This window comes from Tasmannia lanceolata, unplaced genomic scaffold (assembly GCF_043159265.1).
Source record: "Tasmannia lanceolata isolate RefF3 unplaced genomic scaffold, GAP_Taslan_0.1 ptg000002l, whole genome shotgun sequence".
Taxonomy (NCBI): Eukaryota; Viridiplantae; Streptophyta; class Magnoliopsida; order Canellales; family Winteraceae; genus Tasmannia; species Tasmannia lanceolata.
The window spans coordinates 52,349,771-52,372,976 of record NW_027518679.1 but is presented as its reverse complement, the minus strand read 5'-3'; the positions used below and the strand labels follow the sequence as shown (position 1 = coordinate 52,372,976).

The following is a 23,206-nucleotide window of genomic DNA, read 5'->3' as shown; positions in this document are numbered from 1 at the left end:
CCCAATGGTCACTATGGAGAACACCATTAGGTAAAAAGTAATGACACCAATAACGCCTTGATTGAACAAATGCATAGAGTTCTTGATCATAAGTGCTATACTTTTGGTTCACATTATTTAATTTCTTGCTGAAGAATGCGGCCAAATGACCCTCGTGGTTACCAATGCCTACTCCCGAGGCATCAAAAGCCACATAAAAAATGAGTTTGGAGAAATCGTGAAGGTGAAGCACGAGCACTTCTTTCATTCGTTTCTTGAATTCCTCAAAAGCCTCAATGGCAGCTGTTGTCCACATAAACTCATTTTATAATGCAATTGGTAATTGAAGCAATAATGGTGCTGAAGCCACGAATAAATCATTGATAAAAGGTGGCTAATGCGTGGAAACTCTTTACCTTGTGGACATTCTTAGCTACAGACTATTTGTATTTGGCTCTAACTTTCTCTAAGTCTGCTGCAACCACTTCAGCTGAGGCATTGTACCCAGTGGTCGCTGTGGGGAACGTACTGAGGTAACAACTATTGACGCCATTAACGCCGTGATTGAACAAACGAATAGAGTTCTTTCTGATATGTGCAATACTTCTGGTTTGCATTATATTATTTCTTGTTGAAGAATGCCACCAGATGAGCCTCCTGGTTAAGTACACGACCAATGCCTACTCCCGAGGCATCACAAGCCACATAAAAAAAAGACTTAGGAGAAATCTTGAAGGCGTAGCACAAGCGCTTCTATCATTCGTTTCTTGATTTCCTCAAAAGCCTCATTGGCAATTGGTAATTAGAGCAATGACGGTGCTAAAGCAATGAATGAATCATCCTTAAAAGGTGGCTAATGTATGGAAACTCTTTGCCTGATGGACATTCTTATGTACAAATTATTTTTTGATGGCTCTAACTCTCTCTGGTCTGTCGTAACCATGGTTTTAAATTTCGACCGAAATCCAAAATTTCAGATTTCAGTGGGGACCGAAACCGAAATTTTGGAATTTCAGTCCCAAATTTTGAAGCTTAATACCAAATTTCGGACCGAAATTTCTGATTTCGGTGGGGTCTGAAACAGGTACCGAAACCGAAATTTAAAACCTTGGTCGTAACTCCTTGAGCCCACACACTGGACCACAATGGTCGCTATGTATAACATCCTGCGCTAAAAAGTAATAACGCCAATAACTCTTTGATTGAACAAATGCATAGAGTTCTTTCTTATATGTGCTATACTTTTGGTTCGTGTTAATTAATATCTTGCTAAAGAATGCGACGAGACGACCCTCCTAATTAAATACACCAGCAATGCTTACTTAATGACGCGAATAACACAGTGATTGAACAAACACATATAGTTCTTTATCATGCATGCTGTACTTTTGGTTCACATTATTTAATTTATTGTCGAACCCCTTTGAGTTGACACACTGAACAATGCTTCTCATGCCTCAATACGATAGACACTTTTCTCAAGTGTAGGACATGTTCCTCCAGGGTTCGATTGTAGATGTGTATGTTGCCAAATAGACGAAGAAGAATTGCCTTGTAAATGTCCTCAACACCAGTATCATGATGCGCATGAAAGTGTTAGATGCATTGGTCAAGCGAAAAGGCACGACCAGATACTCATATAAACCATCCTTCATCTTGAAGGCAATCTTCCACGCGTCACTAGGGGTGGATACGAATATGATGATAGCCGCTCTTAAGGTCAATCTTTGAAACCGCTTGGATTTGGCCGTCATGTCCAACATATCTTCAGGTCACGGAATTGGGAACCGATATTAGAATGTGATCTTGTTGACCGCCCGCCTATATTTACACATACGCCACCTTCCATCTTTTTTGGGAGTGAGAAGCGCGGGAACAACACAAGGACTCATACTCAAGTACCAAAGTGTTCGGTGGTAACTATAGAGAACAAACTTCTGAGGTAACAAGTAATGACGTGAATAACGCAATGATTGAACAAACACATATAGTTCTTTATCATACTTTCGGTTCGTAATTTATCGCCGAAGAATGCGACCAGATGATCCTCCTCGCTAAGTACACCACTGATGCTTACTTCCGAGGCATTACAAGCAACCTTAAAGACTTTGGAAAAATCTTGAACGCGAAGCACAAGTGCTTCTATCATTCGTTTCTTGATTTCCTCAAAAGCTATGTGAAACTACCAATTACTCCAAAAGCTTAAGCTACTGGAGAAGGCGTTATTTAATCTTTTTTACTTTAACACTTCCCCTCACGTGTGGCCCCTCTTTCTTTGGGTTGTTCTTCGTTCAGTCAGATTGGATCTGTGACGAGATGGGTAATATAACCCGCGTTTCGCCAGACAATTGCGTTCCTCTTCCGAGAGGATGACTCCTCCCTTGGGCTAGTTGGAACATGAACTTTTATTTCTTTCCTTTATTTCTAGGAAAGAGGTTGAATGTATTGAATAGATATCTTGATTTTTTTATTCATCATTTGGTCGATGAACTAAACCAGATAGTTATATGAGTGAAACAAAACAGCTTATGATTCGCAGTAAGAAGATTGATTCTCATTCCCTATGTACGAGAGGAAAGTGGAAGTAAAGATAAGCAGTGGAAACTGTTTACCCCAAGATTGGTTGATTAGTCATCATGACTTGAAGCAGGTGCAAAAGATCAATTGTATGGAGTTGATCTCTATGATGAAATTGTAGTTTAGATCCCGTCAAGGTTTCAGATAGAAAGGAAATAAGATCTTTATTTGAATCCCGTTTGTTAACCAGTTTTTCGGAAATTCTGTTTTTGATAATTGAACACCATTATATAGGTGCATTTAACATGCATTTCTTTATTCCACTCTTTCAAAGCCTCGTACCACTCGGGAAATTGCAATTCTATAGTAAATGGAATATACAGAATTGTGATCAATCAAATATTGCAAAGTCCCGGTATTTATTACGTTTCAGAATTGGACCATAACGGAATTTCTGTCTATACCGGTAGCATAATATCAAACTGGGGAGGAAGATCAGAATTAGAGATTGATAGAAAAGCAAGGATATGGGCCCGTGTGAGTAGGAAATAAAAAATATCTATTTTAGTTCCATCATCAGCTATGGGTTCGAATCTAAGAGAAATTCTAGATAATGTTTGCTACCCTGAAATTTTCGTGTTTTTCCCGAAGGAGAAAAACAAGATTGGGTCAATGGAAAATGCCATTTTTGAGTTTTCTTTTTCGATTTGTTCCTCTTTTGACTTTCATTTATGTTTGTTATTTTCAAACATTTTCTAACTTTCTTTATTTGACATAATCCCAGTCTCGTATTGCGCGGATGATTCTCTCGATCTCGAATTGAGTGAGGCTGCCCCTCGGGGGAGCTTAAAAATGTAAGTTTATTTGCCGCCTTAGCTGGTCTCCTTTCATTAGTTGTTTTCAAAACTTAGCTCTACGCTCACCTTTCAGTCTTCAGTCCCGGGTATGAACTAATCTACGTTTGGTGGTTGATCATATACTGCTACCTTTGCCCTTTCTAGTGATGGTAAACTGGCCAGGCCTTGACTACTGGTGCATCCGGCTGAGCAAATTTTGCAATTTCGAAGCCCCTGATAACACTCTGTCACCTTAATCCATTCTTTTGTTGAGGGTCTGGCACCCTACCGATAGTAGTTCACAAGGCCAAGGAAAGTCCGCACTCCGCCACCTTGTTTGGAATCTCCCATTCAGTGATAGCCTAATTGGGGGGCAGATACGAATGCAACTGGTTAAATACCTTCCTTTCCTTTCCTTTCTGTTTCACCAGTTAGTCATTTCAAATCGCTTCAGCCATTCTAGCCAACAATCTCCTGCATGAGGAGAATGTTGTCAGCAATTGATCTATCATGCACAAAAGAGCTGATTCATCAAGCTGTTCTTGAAAGGCTTCCCATTGCCCGTGGTGATGAAGCGAGGGATGCCATAGCGTTAGAGTTCTGAATACGATTGGGTTGTCTGCTTCTCCATATACCTCATACCCTTTTCACTACACCAGCACGATATGATACTTCCGGCAACAAGGGGCGATGATAGGGCCAAGCCATAACCGTTAGTCGTGTATCAATTTTATTTTATTATGCCATTACATCAAGGAAACAAGATTGGAGATCCAAACCCAAGAACCATTCATGAATTCACAAGGTTCGCTACCTGCGGCAGCGGAGAGATACACCTTCAGAGAGAGATAGAAATAAATAAGGACGTTTACAGAGGTTACATAATCAAATGTTTGTGTTGGGGTTTTGACATGGAGTGAAGTGAAGTGAAGTGAGGGTTAATCCTTGAATGAACGTAACGAACTTAAAGGTCTTGAACATGGTTTTTGGTGTCAGACATATATGCAAAAGCTAGCGATCTATTTAAACTGAACTAATTGAAGGATGGATCGATTACTGACGGAACCTCCAATGCCACCTATCTCTCTCATTATTCCTGATCAAATGCATCCTAATTAGAAAAGTGAAGGAAAGGGAGCGCAATAAGTTTTCTTTTTTTGTTATTTTTTCACCCGACGATCAAAAAGGGAGTGGAGAGAGGAAAGGGTGAGATGGCAGGGCTAGTGGGTCAGATCGAATAAGTTGCAATCCCTGCTCGCTGCTCCAGTTCCCGTAGCTGCTTGCAGCCCCCTATACCTTCTAGTCCCACTTGGAGCCTACTCAACTCAAGTCCTACTCCCAACGCGTCGACCACATGGCCTTTCCCGCAGGAACATCCACAATAGATCCAGTGCGCTTGACAAGATCTCCTTCTTTAATAGCGGTATCACTACCAAAGACAACAATCCCTACATTCTCATTCTCAAGATTCAACGCTATTCCTTTCACATCGCTAGCAAATCTTTTATACTTTAACACTCCCCCTCATGTGTGGCGGCCCCTCTTTGTTTGGGTTGGCCTACACGTGGCACACATGTGGCCCCACTTTTGGGTTTGGCCATCGCATGTGGAATTTTCTATCAAGGAGGTTTGAACCATAGTCACCGGATTCGTCATCAGCCCTCCGACCCGTGATCCGGGGTTGCACGTTCCCAAACATGGTTCGCTGGCGACCTGGATCGCCAAAAATGACGACCCGCAATGACCCGCGGGAGAGAAAGAGAGAGACGCATATAGACTAAAGGAGAGATGGAGAGAGAGCTACAAATTTTATATATTTTGGGTTGGATTAGAACTAGAGCTTTCTTTTTGAAAAAAATATGTAGGGCATGCATGAGGTTTTTTTTTTGTTTATTAGATGGATGAAGTATGGACTATGGAAATATTCATATATTCCAGCGTGAACTTTCTTTATGAAAAAATATGTATGACATACATGAGGTTTTTATGTTTTTTATATTAAATGTATGTAGTGTGTACTGTGGAATAATATTCTTGTAAAAATATATGAAATTATATATATATATATATATATATATATATATATATATGTGTGTGTGTGTGTGTGTGTGTGTGTGTGTGTGTGTGTGAGTCCGAATTAGCGCTCCAACTGACCCGCGACCCCAAATAACGAACCAACATAGCATACCCTCATCATACCGCGTACTGGGCTACGATCGTATCCTGTTCCCGTACCACGTACCGGAACGAACTGCGTTCCAGGTAACATTGGTTTGAACCGAAGCATTTGCTCTGATACCATGTGAAACTACCAATTACTCCAAAAGCTTAAGCTGTTGGAGAAGGCGTTATTTAATCTTTTATACTTTAACAAGCTGCAATGGGAGCTTTTGTCCGCATAAACCCTCTTTTTCTAATGCAATTGATAATAGGAGCAATAATGATGCTAAAGCCACGAATGAATCCCTAATAAAATCTGGGTAATGCATGAAAACTCTACCTCATGGGCATTCCTAGGTACAGACTATTCGTTGATGGTTCCAACTTTCTCTGGGTCTGTTGTAACCCCTTGAGCTAACACACCGATCCCATAACTACAACTTGATGATTCATGGGGGGACTCTTTTATAAATTCAAATAACACTTCTCCTGCCTTTATAATGTAAACACTTTTCTCTAGTGTGTGAGATGTTCCTCCAGGGTTCAATTGTAGATGAGTATGTCGTCAAAATAGACGACGCCATTATAAATGGCCTCAACACCAGTATCATAATGCGCATGAAAATGCTAGGCGCATTGGTCAAGCAAATAGGTGCGAAAAGACACTTATATGACCCATCCTTCGTCTTGAAGGCAATTTTCCACTTGTCGTCATGGCGGATATGAATCTAATGATAGCCGCTCTTAAGATCATTTTGTGAAAACCACTCAGATCCGGCCATCATGTCCAACATATCTTCAAGTCACGTTATTGGGAACCGATACTTGACTTTGATCTTGTTAATCGACCAACTTTCAGCACACATATGCCAACTTCTATCGTTTTGGGGAGTGAGAAGTGCGGGAACAGCACAAGGACACATACTCAAGTACCTAAGTGCTCATTGGTCAGGGAATGAACTCCTGAGGTAACAAGTAATGATGCCAATAACGCAATGATTGAACTAACACAGAGTTCTTTCTCATACGTGCTGCACTTCCGATTTGCATTATTTGTTCTCGCTGAAGAAAGGCGACCGGATGGCTCTCCTAGCTAAGTACACCACCAATGCCTACTCCCAAAGCGTCACAACAACCTCATAGACTTTGGAGATATCTTGAAGGCAAAGCACGAGCACTTCTATCATTCATTTCTTGATTTCCTCAAAAGCCTCAATGCCAGCTTTTGTCCACATAAACTCTTATTTTCTAATGCAATTGATAATAGGACCAATGATGGTGCTAAAGCCACGAATGAATAGTCGATAAAAGGTGGCTAATGCATAGAAAGTGTTTACCTCGTGGACATTCTTAGGTACAAACTATTCATTTATCGCTCTGGGTCTGCTGCAACCCCTTGAGCTGACACACGGAATCCCAAAAGTACAAAATGATATTTCATGAAGGAACACTTCTAAATTCACATAGAGCTTTTCATGTCTCAATACGGCAAACAGTTTCCTCAAGTGTCGGAGATGCTCCTCCGAGTTTCAATTGTAGAAGAGTGTGTCATCAAAATAGACGACCAGGAACTGCCCTTAATGGCCTCAATACTTGTATCATAATGTGCATGAAAGCGCTAGACGGATTTTGTCATGCCAAGAGGCTTGACAAGACGCTTATATGACTATCCTTCGTCTTGAAGGCAATTTTCCATTGGTCATAGGAGTGGATATGAATCTTATGATAGGCACTCTTAAGATCAATCTTTGAAAACCAATTGGATCTGGCCATCATGTACAACATATCTTCAAGTCACGGAATTGGGAACCGATAATTGACTGTGATCTTGTTGGTCGCCCGACTATAAACACACTTACGCCAACTTCCGTCTTCTTTGGGAGTGAGAAGCGCGGGAACAACACAAGGACTCATACTCAAGTACCTAAGTGCTCGTTTCATTTCGTTTCATTTAATTTCTCACAGAAGAATGTGGTTAAATAACCCTCCTGGCTAAGTACACACCACCAATGCCTATTCCCGAGGCATCACAAGCAACATCAAAGACTTTGGAGAAATCTTCAAGGCGAAGCTCACGTGCTTTCATGATTCGTTTTTTTTTCCTCAAAAGCCTCAATGGCAGCTTTTGTCACATGAACTCATTTTCTAATGCAATTGCTAACAAGAGTAATAATGGTATTAGAGCCACGATGAATGCCGAATAAAAGGTGGCTAATGGTACTAATGCATGGCTCTAACTTTCTTTGGGCTTTCTGCAACCCCTTGAGCTGACACACTGAACCTCATAAATACAACATGATGGTTCATAGACGAACACTTTTTTTTAAATTCGCATAATGCTTATCTTGCCTTAGCCCTCAATTCGTAAACACTTTTCTCAAGTGTAGTAAATGTTCCTCTCGGGTTCGATTGTTGATGAATTTTTCGTCAAAATATACAATTAGGAACTGCCTTGTAAATGGGCTCACCACCTGTGTCATGATGCGCATGAAAGCGCTAGGCACACTAGTGCTAAAAGGCATGGCCATGCTCTCATATAGACGGATAGACCATCCTTCGTCTTGAAGGTGATTTTCACTCGTCACTAGGCAGATACGAATCTGATGATAGCCGCTCTTAATATCAATCTTTGAAAACCGCTCGGATCCGGCCATCATGTCATGTTGAAGTATTTTCAAAATAAAATGGTTTTGAAAAGGTTTTCTCATGAAAAGTGCATTTTGATTGTAAAAGTGGGTGCTTTTTGAAAAGAGGTGAAAATTGCTTTGTGGGAATAGTCCCACATTGGAAACTCAAGAAGTTGGACAGAGATATATAAAGCTTTACCTACTTCTCTCTTTTGTTTTGTTGCACAATGGGTTATAGCAAGTGGTGGACCCACAAGACGGTGCAACGTACTATCCTCGCACCTGAGGTGTGGGCAGAGGGTTGTAAGGCGCTAGTGGCGCTTTTTGGCACACTTTGCACGACGCATTGTCAAGAGGACCGATTGGAGCGCTTAAAATTTTCTAGATTGGATATAGACTGTTCAATCAATATCGGTGCAAACCAAGGGTGATTGGTCAGTTGATCACTAGTTGGTTGGTCTGGTCATTGGATCAGCCACGATGTGATTAGTTGGTCGATCGGTCGATCTTATGTGCCCCAATGGCTAATCCAGGAAGGGGTGCGATCTGAAGCGTCTGATCGTGGGTAACGGCTAGTCGGCAATCGTGTGCATTGTGGATCGTCGGATCGCGTCCCGTCACGATGCAACGATCAAGAGCCGATCAAGTGTAATCGATACCATGTATTGACGATCTAGAGGTTATGGGGGAGAACATAGGTTTTACACAAGCCGACAGTCACACTCCAGGATTGATCTCGACCGTAGAATCGCGTATTGGCGCAATCTAACAGTCAAATTTCAAACCAATCTAGAAAGGTGCCTTGTTAGGATGTTTTCCAAAGGTAAAAGACACCAAAATCTCTATAAAAAGGGCAGAAACCACCCATTTACAGAAGATTATGAAAACCCACTTGAGGAATTTGAATTTGAGAAATTCCTAAGCAGATTTCACTCTCTTGGAAGCCTTTCAAAATTCATTCTTTACATTTTTAGAAGTTTTATCTCTAGTGTTTTGTTATTCTCGAGAGACCGACACTAGTCTTGCATACTTGTTAAATCCAAAGGTGATTCGAGGTTTTTCTCCGTTTGGTCTAAAACATTGACAAACAATTGGTGAAGAATTCACCAGGCTACATTGTATCTTGGAGGCGAATTCATGGTCCTTGCACATAATTGGTGGGGGCGAATATCGTCATAAGAAAAACGACAATGCGCCTTAAAGCATCTCAACTTTCATTTCCATCTCCACCATCAACTTTTTCTCCAACATGTCCAACATCTCTTCAAGTCGTTGAATGGGGAAATGATACTTGACTGTGATATTGTTGATCGCTCGACTATCAACACACATACACCAACTTCTGTCTTTTTAGGAGTGAGAAGCCCGGGAACGACACATGGACTTATAGTCAAGTATGTAAGTGCTTGGTGGTTACTATAGAGAACGAACTCCTGAGGTAACAAGTAATGCCGTCAATAAAGCAATGATTGAACAAACACAAAGTCCTTTCTCATAGTTGCTTTACTTCCATTTCACATCATTTAATTTCTTGCTAAAGAATGCGACCGGATGACCCTCATGGCTAAGTACACCAATGCCTACTCCCGAGGAATCACAAGCAACATCATTAAAGACTCTGGAGAAATCTTGAAGGCGAAGCACGCACTTCTATCATTCATTTCTTGATTACCTAGAAAGCGTCATTGGCATCTTTTGTCCACATAAACTGTCATTTTCTAAGTAAACAATAATAGGAGCAATAATGATTCCGAAGCCATGACTGAATCGCCGATAAAAGGTGGTTAATGCATCGAAACTCTTTACCTCGTGGACATTCTTTGGTAGAGATTATTTGTTGATGACTTTAACTTTCTCTGGGTCTGCTTCACCCCCTTGAGTTGACACACCATACCCCCTTGAGCCGACCCCAACTGGTTTGGGACAAAGGCTTAGTTGAGTTGTTGAGTTGGGTCATGAGGAACACATTATTAAATTCACATAACGCTTCTCCTTCCTCAATACGTTAAAAACTTTCCTCAAGGGTAGGAGATGTTCCTCCAGGGTAGGTTTGCAGATGAGTATGTCGTCAAAATAGACGACCAAGCACTGCCCTATAAATGGACTCAAGACTTGTGTCATAATGCGAATGAAAGTGATAGACGCATTGGTCAAGCCAAATAGGCATGACTAGGCATTCATATTGACCATCCTTCATCTTGAAGGCAATTTTCCACTCGTCAATGGGGTGGATACGAATTTGATCATAACCGCTTTTAAGATTTTTTTTTTTTGAATGGTTTTATAGGGCCTTTAATTGAAAACGCTCCAAAAATAGGCATATGCCTCTAAAAAGGTGAACACACGATATTCTTTAGTGAAAGGCAAAAGAATAGTTCACTATGATGTGACCATCATAGCCGCTTTTAAGATTAATCTTTGAATGCTGCTCGGATCCAGCCATCACGTCCAACAAATTTTCAACTTGCGGAATTGGGAGCTGATACTTGACTTCGATCTTCTTCATCGCCCGACTATAAACACACATACGCCAACTTTCATCTTTTTTGGGTGTGAGAAGCGCAGGAATAACACAAGGATTAATTCTAAAATACCCGAGTGCTTGGGGGTCACTATAGAGAACAAACTCCTGGAATGAGACCATTGTCAATTGTGTTGTTTGTTTAAGTGCTAAACAGCCCACACCGATGATTGATTAACAATTCAAATACCTGCATTTGTTTCCAGTTTTGTATATTAACAATATACGAAATTTTTAATCCCACATTTAGCATGGACTTTTATTGATAGTTTGGTGACACAGCCGGTCAACAACACCTTATCTAAATGTTTTTATTATTTTCTGCAGGTATGACTGCCAATTGTGGAGCTTGTAAGGTTCTTAAAAGGAAGCACTGCGCAGGTTGTAGATTTTATTTGTTTTTTTCAGCATTTAAAAGAAATGATTTTTGGTCGATCAATGAAATTTATGGATTGGCCAGCATAAATAAGCAGATGGAGTATGTAGTTGGGACAAATCCTCAACAAACTCAACAGTTTTTTGATAACTTGAAACAACAAGCTCAACAAAGAATGGATGATCCAATAAGGGGCAGCTGTGGGAGGATTCTGGAATTGGAAGAAGAGAATCGAGGTTGAGACAACAAATTCATGACTTGCAAAGACAAGTTCTGAGGTTGACTGACAAAGAACTTATGGGAAATCGTCAGCCTGAAGTGGTAGGTGCTGAGGAGTTAACTGAGTACACACAAACTTATCAGCAACTAATCCGTCAGCCTGAAGTGGTAGGTGCTGAGGAGTTAAATGAGGGCACGCAAACTTTTCAGCATCTAATCCATCAGAATGATCTAGGGCAACAAGATGCTGAAGATGATTTTGGAGATATCTTGAATCTGTTAGGACCTGCTGATTTTGGAGATATCGGGCATCTGTTAGGACCTGGTGTTATGGATGGGAGTATACCGCCATATTTCTTAGACTCGAAACAGTACAACAACCGATTGAGGATTGGTGGCAGCATTTGTAATTGATTTTGGCGTTGAATATACTTGACCTTTTTTCTCTCTATTGACTCATTCTTTTGATTCCTTACACAGTAAAAGATTTTGGGGTGGTCGTTGTAATTCAAATAATGAGACACCTAAACTGAAAATGGATACTAAACCAGAGTATTAGAAATTTCCTTGCAGCCTCGCAACTCTTTTCATACTACAGCTTCTTGCATTCTTTTACATCATAGTTGTGCTTCCAAGCGTTTTTGCTTTGCTACAATTTTGAGTTTTGTAGAAATATCTGTGACTTCTATGTTGGTTACTAAATGGTTCAAATCTGTCTTTTGCATCAGCCTCATCATTTTTTTTCAATGCCATGATAATTGGCTTAACTAACATTTGTTCTTACTATTATGTATGCGATTTCTTACTATGGTCTTTTTTTTGAATGGTGAGAAGAACTTTATTAAAATAAAGATAGGAGGTCTAAACAGAAGGAGAACAAAAAGTCAGAAAAAGAAGAAATACAAACAAAAACAATAAAGGCCGGAGAACGAATACAAACAAAAAATAATAAAGGCCCAGGGGGATCAAAGATCTGTCGAGTTTCTCTACCCGCCCAAGCAAATATATCCGCGTCATCTTAGCACGTGATGAAAACGAACACGAGAGTTTGCAAATTGCTCATGGATCTCATCTGCCATAGTATCAAATTAACATAGAATCAAAGGTCTCTAGAGTTTCTCTGCCCATCCCTGCCTAAGTAAATATATCTGTGTCATCGTCGGCCGATCTTAGCTTTGACATTATCTTTATATGCCCACTGGCTTATCAGCTCAGATGAGCAGAGATGTCCGGTGATGGAAATTTTTAACATATTGGATTTGGTTCCCTGCAATAGTAATGCAGTATGTCAATTTTCTATCCTTCTATCTTCCAGTAAATTGGAGGCTTTATTGAATGCAGCTTTGCTGATGGAGCTTTCTTGCATGGGTGATCTAGTTATTACACATTTATCTTCTCTTGCAGAAGGTTGATGTTGCCTATCATTCAAGCACCCAATTGGACCGAACCATTTGAAATTATGTGTTATGCTTCGGACTTTGCAATAGGCTCGTGTTGGGTCAAAGATTCAATAAATTACCGCATGTAATCTATTATGCAAGTAGGACTCTCAATGATACACAACACAACTACACCACTACGGAAAAAGAATTCTTAGCGGTTGTGTTTGCATTAGAGTTGTATTTAATTATCTTTTAATTGTCTTTTAAACAAATATTGGTTTTAGTTGCCTTTTAATTCTAGGTTTCAAGTTTGATTTCAAATCTAATTTTTCCGTTTTAATGCTTTTAGTCAATTTTCAAAGCTAATTTTAAACAGGTAAACGACTAAATCAGAAAAAAGCATAAACATAAAAGTTGTAGATCTTTCAAAATCCTTCGAAATGAGTACTTATGGCTTAAAATACGAGTTCAGATGAGTAAGATATGACTGTTTTAGTAAACAATATTTTTAATTCCAGATTCTAAAATTCATATTTTAGTTTTTGATTTTCTAATTAGAATAGTTTTAATTTGTTTGTTAATTAGAACTGATTTCTTTCATTAATTTGAACTGATTTTTCTTATTTAGTATGTACTTAATAGAATCATTAAATCTTTATTTCACTTTGCCTAGATATAGGAAATAAAATAATAATCAAATTAAAGTTAGTTTCGATCTTTGTTTTGTTTAAGGATTAAATTTATAGTGAGTTGTTGGCTCCGAGGTAAATCCACGGAAATCCTGAGACCCATGCCAGGCAATAACTTATTATACTTTTATTTCTAAATAATATAAAAATAGGAAGTCTACATTCTCTTCCCTGAGTTCGACCCGTAACTACAAGCGATCCGTGCCCTTGCGGTTACTTTTTAAATCACAATAAGAGAATATAAGATCTTTTGGAATGAGACCATTGTCAATTGTGTTGTTTGTTTAAGTGCTAAACAGCCCACACCGGTGATTGGTTAACAATTCAAATACCTGCATTTGTTTCCAGTTTTGTATATTAACAATATACGAAATTTTTAATACCACATTTAGCATGGACTTTTATTGATAGTTTGGTGACACAGCCGGTCAACAACACCTTATCTAAATGTTTTTATTATTTTCTGCAGGTATGGCTGCCAATTGTGGAGCTTGCAAGGTTCTTAAAAGGAAGCACTGCGCAGGTTGTAGATTTTATTTGTTTTTTTCAGCATTTAAAAGAAATGATTTTTGGTCGATCCATGAAATTTATGGATTGGCCAGCATAAATAAGCAGATGGAGTATGTAGTTGGGACATATCCTCAACAAACTCAACAGTTTTTTGATAACTTGAAACAACAAGCTCAACAAAGAATGGATGATCCAATAAGGGGCAGCTGTGGGAGGATTCTGGAATTGGAAGAAGAGAATCGAGGTTGAGACAACAAATTCATGACTTGCAAAGACAAGTTCTGAGGTTGACTGACAAAGAACTTATGGGAAATCGTCAGCCTGAAATGGTAGGTGCTGAGGAGTTAACTGAGTACACACAAACTTATCAGCAACTAATCCGTCAGCCTGAAGTGGTAGGTGCTGAGGAGTTAAATGAGGGCACGCAAACTTTTCAGCATCTAATCCATCAGAATGATCTAGGGCAACAAGATGCGGAAGATGATTTTAGAGATATCTTGAATCTGTTAGGACCTGCTGATTTTGGAGATATCGGGCATCTGTTAGCACCTGGTGTTATGGATGGGAGTATACCGCCATATTTCTTAGACTCGAAACAGTACAACAACCGATTGAGGATTGGTGGCAGCATTTGGAATTGATTTTGGCGTTGAATATACTTGACCTTTTTTCTCTCTATTGACTCATTCTTTTGATTCCTTACACAGTAAAAGATTTTGGGGTGGTCGTTGTAATTCAAATAATGAGACACCTAAACTGAAAATGGATACTAAACCAGAGTATTAGAAATTTCCTTGCAGCCTCGCAACTCTTTTCATACTACAGCTTCTTGCATTCTTTTACATCATAGTTGTGCTTCCAAGCATTTTTGCTTTGCTACAATTTTGAGTTTTGTAGAAATATCTGTGACTTCTATGTTGGTTACTAAATGGTTCAAATCTGTCTTTTGCATCAGCCTCATCATTTTTTTTCAATGCCATGATAATTGGCTTAACTAACATTTGTTCTTACTATTATGTATGCGATTTCTTACTATGGTCTTTTTTTTGAATGGTGAGAAGAACTTTATTAAAATAAAGATAGGAGGTCTAAACAGAAGGATAACAAAAAGTCAGAAAAAGAAGAAATACAAACAAAAACAATAAAGGCCAGAGAATGAATACAAACAAAAAACAATAAAGGCCCAGGGGGATCAAAGATCTGTCGAGTTTCTCTACCCGCCCAAGCTAATATATCCGCGTCATCTTAGCACGTGATGAAAACGAACACGAGAGTTTGCAAATTGCTCATGTATCTCATCTGCCATAGTATCAAATTAACATAGAATCAAAGGTCTCTAGAGTTTCTCTGCCCATCCCTGCCTAAGCAAATATATATGCGTCATCGTCGGCCGATCTTAGCTTTGATTTTATCTTTATATGCCCACTGGCTTATCAGCTCAGATGAGCAGAGATGTCCGGTGATGGAAATTTTTAACATATTGGATTTGGTTCCCTGCAATAGTAATGTTAAAACGGAAAAATTAGATTTGAAATCAAACTTGAAACCTAGAATTAAAAGGCAACTAAAACCAATATTTGTTTAAAAGACAATTAAAAGATAATTAAATACAACTCTAATGCAAACACAACCGCTAAGAATTCTTTTTCCGTAGTGGTGTAGTTGAGTTGTGTATCATTGAGAGTCCTACTTGCATAATAGATTACATGCGGTAATTTATTGAATCTTTGACCCAACACGAGCCTATTGCAAAGTCCGAAGCATCACACATAATTTCAAATGGTTCGGTCCAATTGGGTGCTTGAATAATAGGCAACATCAACCTTCTGCAAGAGAAGATAAATGTGTAATAACTAGATCACCCATGCAAGAAAGCTCCATCAGCAAAGCTGCATTCAATAAAGCCTCAAATTTACTGGAAGATAGAAGGATAGAAAATTGACATACTGCATTACTATTGCAGGGAACCAAATCCAATATGTTAAAAATTTCCATCACCGGACATCTCTGCTCATCTGAGCTGATAAGCCAGTGGGCATATAAAGATAATGTCAAAGCTAAGATCGGCCGACGATGACGCAGATATATTTGCTTAGGCAGGGATGGGCAGAGAAACTCTAGAGACCTTTGATTCTATGTTAATTTGATACTATGGCAGATGAGATCCATGAGCAATTTGCAAACTCTCGTGTTCGTTTTCATCACGTGCTAAGATGACGCGGATATATTAGCTTGGGCGGGTAGAGAAACTCGACAGATCTTTGATGCCCCTGGGCCTTTATTGTTTTTTGTTTGTATTCATTCTCTGGCCTTTATTGTTTTTGTTTGTATTTCTTCTTTTTCTGACTTTTTGTTATCCTTCTGTTTAGACCTCCTATCTTTATTTTAATAAAGTTCTTCTCACCATTCAAAAAAAAGACCATAGTAAGAAATCGCATACATAACAGTAAGAACAAATGTTAGTTAAGCCAATTATCATGGCATTGAAAAAAAAATGATGAGGCTGATGCAAAAGACAGATTTGAACCATTTAGTAACCAACATAGAAGTCACAGATATTTCTACAAAACTCAAAATTGTAGCAAAGCAAAAATGCTTGGAAGCACAACTATGATGGAAAAGAATGCAAGAAGCTGTAGTATGAAAAGAGTTGCGAGGCTGCAAGGAAATTTCTAATACTCTGGTTTAGTATCCATTTTCAGTTTAGATGTCTCATTATTTGAATTACAACGACCACCCCAAAATCTTTTACTGTGTAAGGAATCAAAAGAATGAGTCAATAGAGAGAAAAAAGGTCAAGTATATTCAACGCCAAAATCAATTCCAAATGCTGCCACCAATCCTCAATCGGTTGTTGTACTGTTTCGAGTCTAAGAATTATGGCGGTATACTCCCATCCATAACACCAGGTCCTAACAGATGCCCGATATCTCCAAAATCAGCAGGTCCTAACAGATTCAAGATATCTCTAAAATCATCTTCCGCATCTTGTTGCCCTAGATCATTCTGATGGATTAGATGCTGAAAAGTTTGCGTGCCCTCATTTAACTCCTCAGCACCTACCACTTCAGGCTGACGGATTAGTTGCTGATAAGTTTGTGTGTACTCAGTTAACTCCTCAGCACCTACCACTTCAGGCTGACGATTTCCCATAAGTTCTTTGTCAGTCAACCTCAGAACTTGTCTTTGCAAGTCATGAATTTGTTGTCTCAAACCTCGATTCTCTTCTTCCAATTCCAGAATCCTCCCACAGCTGCCCCTTATTGGATCATCCATTCTTTGTTGAGCTTGTTGTTTCAAGTTATCAAAAAACTGTTGAGTTTGTTGAGGATTTGTCCCAACTACATACTCCATCTGCTTATTTATGCTGGCCAATCCATAAATTTCATGGATCGACCAAAAATCATTTCTTTTAAATGCTGAAAAAAACAAATAAAATCTACAACCTGCGCAGTGCTTCCTTTTAAGAACCTTGCAAGCTCCACAATTGGCAGCCATACCTGCAGAAAATAATAAAAACATTTAGATAAGGTGTTGTTGACCGGCTGTGTCACCAAACTATCAATAAAATTCCATGCTAAATGTGGTATTAAAAATTTCGTATATTGTTAATATACAAAACTGGAAACAAATACAGGTATTTGAATTGTTAACCAATCACCGGTGTGGGCTGTTTAGCACTTAAACAAACAACACAATTGACAATGGTCTCATTCCAAAAGATCTTATATTCTCTTATTGTGATTTAAAAAGTAACCGCAAGTGCACGGATCGCGTGTAGTTACGGGTCGAACTCAGGGAAGAGAATGTAGACTTCCTATTTTTATATTATTTAGAAATAAAAGTATAATAAGTTATTGCCTGGCATGGGTCTCAGGATTTCCGTGAATTTACCTCGGAGCCAACAACTCACTATAAATTTAATCCTTAAACAAAACAAAGATCGAAACTAACTTTAATTTGATTATTATTTTATTTCCTATATCTAGGCAAAGTGAAATAAAGATTTAATTATTCTATTAAGTAAATACTAAATAAGAAAAATCAGTTCAAATTAATGAAAGAAATCAGTTCTAATTAACAAACAAATTAAAACTATTCTAATTAGAAAATCAAAAACTAAAGTATGAATTTTAGAATCTGGAATTAAAAATACTGTTTTTTAAAACAGTCATATCTTACTCATCTGAACTCGTATTTTAAGCCATAAGTACTCATTTCGAAGGATTTTGAACGATCTACAACTTTTATGTTTATGCTTTTTTCTGATTTAGTCGTTTACCTGTCTAAAATTAGCTTCGAAAATTTACTAACAGCATTAAAACGGAAAAATTAGATTTGAAATCAAACTTGAAACCTAGAATTAAAAGGCAACTAAAACCAATATTTGTTTAAAAGACAATTAAAAGATAATTAAATACAACTCTAATGCAAACACAACCGCTAAGAATTCCTTTTCCGTAGTGGTGTAGTTGAGTTGTGTATCATTGAGAGTCCTACTTGCATAATAGATTACATGCGGTAATTTATTGAATCTTTGACCCAACACGAGCCTATTGCAAAGTCCGAAGCATCACACATAATTTCAAATGGTTCGGTCCAATTGGGTGCTTGAATGATAGGCAACATCAACCTTCTGCAAGAGAAGATAAATGTGTAATAACTAGATCAACCATGCAAGAAAGCTCCATCAGCAAAGCTGCATTCAATAAAGCCTCAAATTTACTGGAAGATAGAAGGATAGAAAATTGACATAAATGACGCCAATAACGCAGTGATTGAGCCAATGCATAGAGTTCCTTCTCATACGTGCCATACTTCCGGTTCACATAATTTAATTTCTCGTTGAAGAAAGCGACCGAATGACCATCTTGGCTATGTATACCGATGATGCCTACTCCCGAGGCATCACAAGCAACCTCAAGGAATTTGGAGAAGTCTTGAAGGCAAAGAACAAGCGCTTCTATCATTTGTTTCATGATTTCCTCAAAAGCCTCAATGACAGCTTTTGTTCACATTATCTCTCATTTTCTAATGCAATTGGTAATAGGAGCAATATTGGTGCTAAAGCCACGAATGAATCGTCGATAAAAGGTCCCTAATGCATGGATTTTTTTTCCTCGTGAACATTTTTAGGTACAGACTATTCGTTGATAGGTCTAACTTTCTTTGGGTCTGCTGCAACCATGGTTTTAAATTTCGGACGAAATCCGAAATTTCAGATTTCGGTTGAGGTCGAAACCGAAATTTGGCGAAGTCCGAAATACTGGGTTTTACCAAATTTCGGCCGTAATTTCGGAAATTGATTTTTTATTGAAAATATAGAAATATTACGAAATTTCTGTAATTTCGGCCAAGGCCGAAATGGATGTTGAAACCATGGTTTGGGTCTGCTGCAACCATGGTTTTAAATTTTGGACGAAATCCGAAATTTCAGATTTCGGTTGAGATCGAAACCGAAATTTGGCGAAGTCCGAAATACTGGGTTTTACCAAATTTCGGCCGTAATTTCGGAAATTGATTTTTTATAGAAAATATAGAAATATTACGAAATTTCTGTAATTTCGGCCAAGGCCGAAATGGATGTTGAAACCATGGTTTGGGTCTGCTGCAACCATGGTTTTAAATTTTGGACGAAATCCGAAATTTCAGATTTCGGTTGAGATCGAAACCGAAATTTGGCGAAGTCCGAAATACTGGGTTTTACCAAATTTCGGCCGAAATTTCGGAAATTGATTTTTTTATAGAAAATATAGAAATATTACGAAATTTCGGTAATTTCGGCCAAGGCCGAAATGGATGTTGAAACCGAAATTTAAAACCATGGCTGCAACCCTTTGAGTTGACACACCGAACTCTGGAAATACAGCATGATGGTTCATGGGGGAACACTTTTTAAAATTCAAACAATGCTTCTCCTGCCTAAATACCGAACTCTGGAAATACAGCATGATGGTTCATGGCGGAACACTTTTTAAAATTCAAACAATGCTTCTCTTGCCTCAATATAGTACACTTTTCTCAAGTGTAGGAGATGTTCCTTCGGTGTTTGATTGTAGATGAGTATGTCGTCAAAATAGACGACCGGGAACTACCTTATTAATGGCATCAACACCTATGTCACGATGCGCATGAAAGGGCCATGATCATTGGTCAAGCCAAAAGGCTCGACCAGACACAAACATTTACCATCATTCCTCTTGAAGGCAATTTTCCACTCGTCACTTGGGCGGATATGAATCTGATAAATAGCCACTCTCCGGCCATCATGTCCAACATATCTTCAAGTCATGTAATTGGGAATCGATACTTGACTATGATCTTATTGATCGCTCGACTATCAACACGCATATGCCAACTTCCGTCGTTTTTTTGGGTGAGAAGCGCGAGAACAACACAAGGAATCATACTCATATGCCTAATGCTTCTCCTCCCTCAATACAATACACTTTTCTTCAGTGTAGGAGATGTTCCTTCGGTGTTCGATTGTAGATGAGGATGTCATCAAAATAGACAACCGGGAACTGCCTTATTAATGGCATCATCACCATGAAAGGGCTAGGCGCATTGGTCAAGCCAAAAGGCTCGACCAGACACTAATATTTACCATCATTCGTCTTGAAGGCAATTTTCCACTCGTCACTTGGGCGGATATGAATCTGATAAATTGCCACTCTTAAGATCAATCTTTGAAAACCGTTCGGATCTAGCCATCATGTCCAACATATCTTCAAGTCATGGAATTGGGAATCCATACTTGACTACGATCTTGTTGATCGCTCGACTATCAACACGCATATGCCAACTTCCGTCGTTTTTTGGGGTGAGAAGCGCGAGAACAACACAAGGAATCATACTCATGTACCTAAGTGTTTGGTAGTAACAAGTGATGATGCCAATAACGCAGTGATTGAACAAACACACAGAGTTCTTTCTCATACGTGCTATATTTTCAATTTGCATCATTTAATTTCTTGCTGAAGAATGCGACCGGATTACCCTCCTGGCTAGGTACACCACCAATGCCTACTCTTGAAGCATCAGAAGCAACATCAAAGGCTTTGGAGAAATTTTGAAGTCGAAGCACAAGCGCTTCTATCAATAGTTTCTGGATTTCCTCAAAAGCCTCGATGGCAGCTTTTATCGACTTTAACTCTCATTTTTGAATGCAATCGATAATATGAGCAATAATGATGCTAAAGCCACGAATGAATCGCCGACAAAAAGTGGCTAATGCATGGAAACTCTTTACCTCATGGACATTCTTAGGGAGAGACTATTCGTTGACGGCTCTAGTTTTCTCTGGGTATGCTGCTACTCCTTGAGCTAACACACCGAACTTTAGAAATACAACAGCACAAGCCAACCTATCAGGCTCTCAATTGGCTGATCTTTTAACATGACGAAACCTTAAACCAAACCTTGTTTTCTTTCTTGAATCTCATCTATCAACTCAGCATATTTCATCTATCAACTAAGATGGGCCAAGACAAATTTTTAGTTGCTACTTTTCATGAACAATTTGAATTGATTATGATGCGTAGGCTATGTTAGGACCAAAGGCAACATGACATATTCTATTGAGGCTGATGATCGGCATCACAATTCAAGTTGTGACAAGATTGACTCACATCTCATATATGCGGGAACCTACATGTTCGTTTCAAGTCGTATGAACTCTCAAGAATTCGTGTGGAAGCCTATATATATATATATATATATATATATATTGTAGGCCTAAGGGCCGTCGAGTTGTGAATGAATGAAGAAGAAACACCTTGCCATGTGCAATCTTGGATGTGAAATCCCATACGTCGTGGTGTGATGCCTCGACAACCCTAGTGATGTGATGCCTTGGGTAGGCCTTGGTGTGATGTCATGGTGATTCTATCCTTCTCTTTCTCTACCAAAGGTGTTTATAAATCTCTTTCTTATTCTCATCATTTATTCTACTCTCTTTATTGCAATTCCATGATTTTCAATTCTTTCGTTTGTTTTGGTTATTGATTTTAATCATATCAAGGTTAGATACTTACCGTTGAAACCCTGTATCGATTAGATTTAGGTGAATCATATTGCATCTTAAATTAGACCTTAGTTTTCCCATTCCACAAGCCAACAATACATTGAACAATGCTAGTTTTATTGCTCTTATTTCCAAAGATAGAAAACCTCTTGATTTAAGGTGATGGGTCCCAGGAATTAGGGATGTGAGGTGCTTTCTAGTTGCTGATGTATTTGTGAAGGGGAGGTAAATCCCCAATGGAGCACTGACCACTAAGGAGGCAACCTATGCTTTCAAAAGCGTGGGAGTGGTTATTGACATAAACTATGCACTGACTTAGGTTTATCATATAAGTAGATGTTGAAATTGAGCATGGATAAGGGATGTGCAACACATTGACTTGAGGTTACTAGAACTATGAAAATAAGGAAATTTACAAACAATACCTAACAAACTGAGAAAATTTTGTGATAAACCTAGAACTTTGTCCAACAGTCCGTGACTTGGGTTGACCATCTAACCAGGGAATAATGTGGAGGATGTACAGTTTTTAAAACAATTGAGAGAGAGGGTCCAAGAGTTACTACAAGAGTTTTGGAAATTGAATTGGGTTTCAAACATCAACTTTGATGATGGGAGCCCTAAAGGAGGGCAAAGGACTGGAAGCACCGTAACACATATTGGTGTGGATAAAGAAAACCTTGGCTTTGGGTTCTTACTGCATGATTATGTTGCTCATGTCATACTTTTCACTCTTGGAGACCATCTGGGTAAGCAACACCTAGTGTGTTTATAGAGAATTTTCCATGTTTGAGTTTGGTATAAGCTATATATCAAAGATGCTTGACCATGTAAAAAATGCTGCATCAAATGCCTACATTAGACTGTGATAGAGGTAACATTTCATTTTCTCCAAGTCTTCCCATGTTTGTAGAAAACCTAATATGTGATCAATTTTAGCAAATGAATGTCTATTCATAGCTTTTGCTAAGAATAAAGTCTAAAACTTGATGGTTAACTTTTGAATTCAAATATCGACAATATAATTCTATAGCTAAGCGCTACTTAGGTACTAATGCCCAAAAAATGATAATTGAGGCCCAAGAGGTCCGGTCTAATTTTATTACAATCGTAGACAAGTGTTTTAGTGAACCTTGCAGAGAATTCTAGCAAAGGCTGTCAAAGAGGGAAGCTTTCACCGAGAAAATCTCTCACGAACAATAGCGAAACGTGCAACAATTTCAAGAACAAAAATAATTATAGAAATTTTCTGTGCTACAACTAAACTTCCCTTTTCTTATTCCATGTCAAAAAAAAAAAAAAAAAAAAAAAAAAAACTATTTCAAATAGAAGTCCCAATTAATATAGCGCAGAAAGGCATTCCG

The 23,206-nt window shown here is 38.6% G+C and overlaps 1 long non-coding RNA gene and 1 other non-coding gene across 4 annotated transcripts in view; one reads left to right on the top strand and one right to left on the bottom strand.

Annotated features, from left to right (window-relative positions):
- Positions 1-23,206, top strand: part of LOC143878167 (uncharacterized) — a 67,538-nt gene that overhangs the window by 34,953 nt on the left and 9,379 nt on the right. The gene's annotated exons all lie outside the window — the stretch shown is intronic.
- Positions 10,407-10,522, bottom strand: LOC143846189 (U5 spliceosomal RNA). Its single transcript, XR_013234684.1, has one exon. It is a non-coding gene; the product is annotated as a U5 spliceosomal RNA (small nuclear RNA).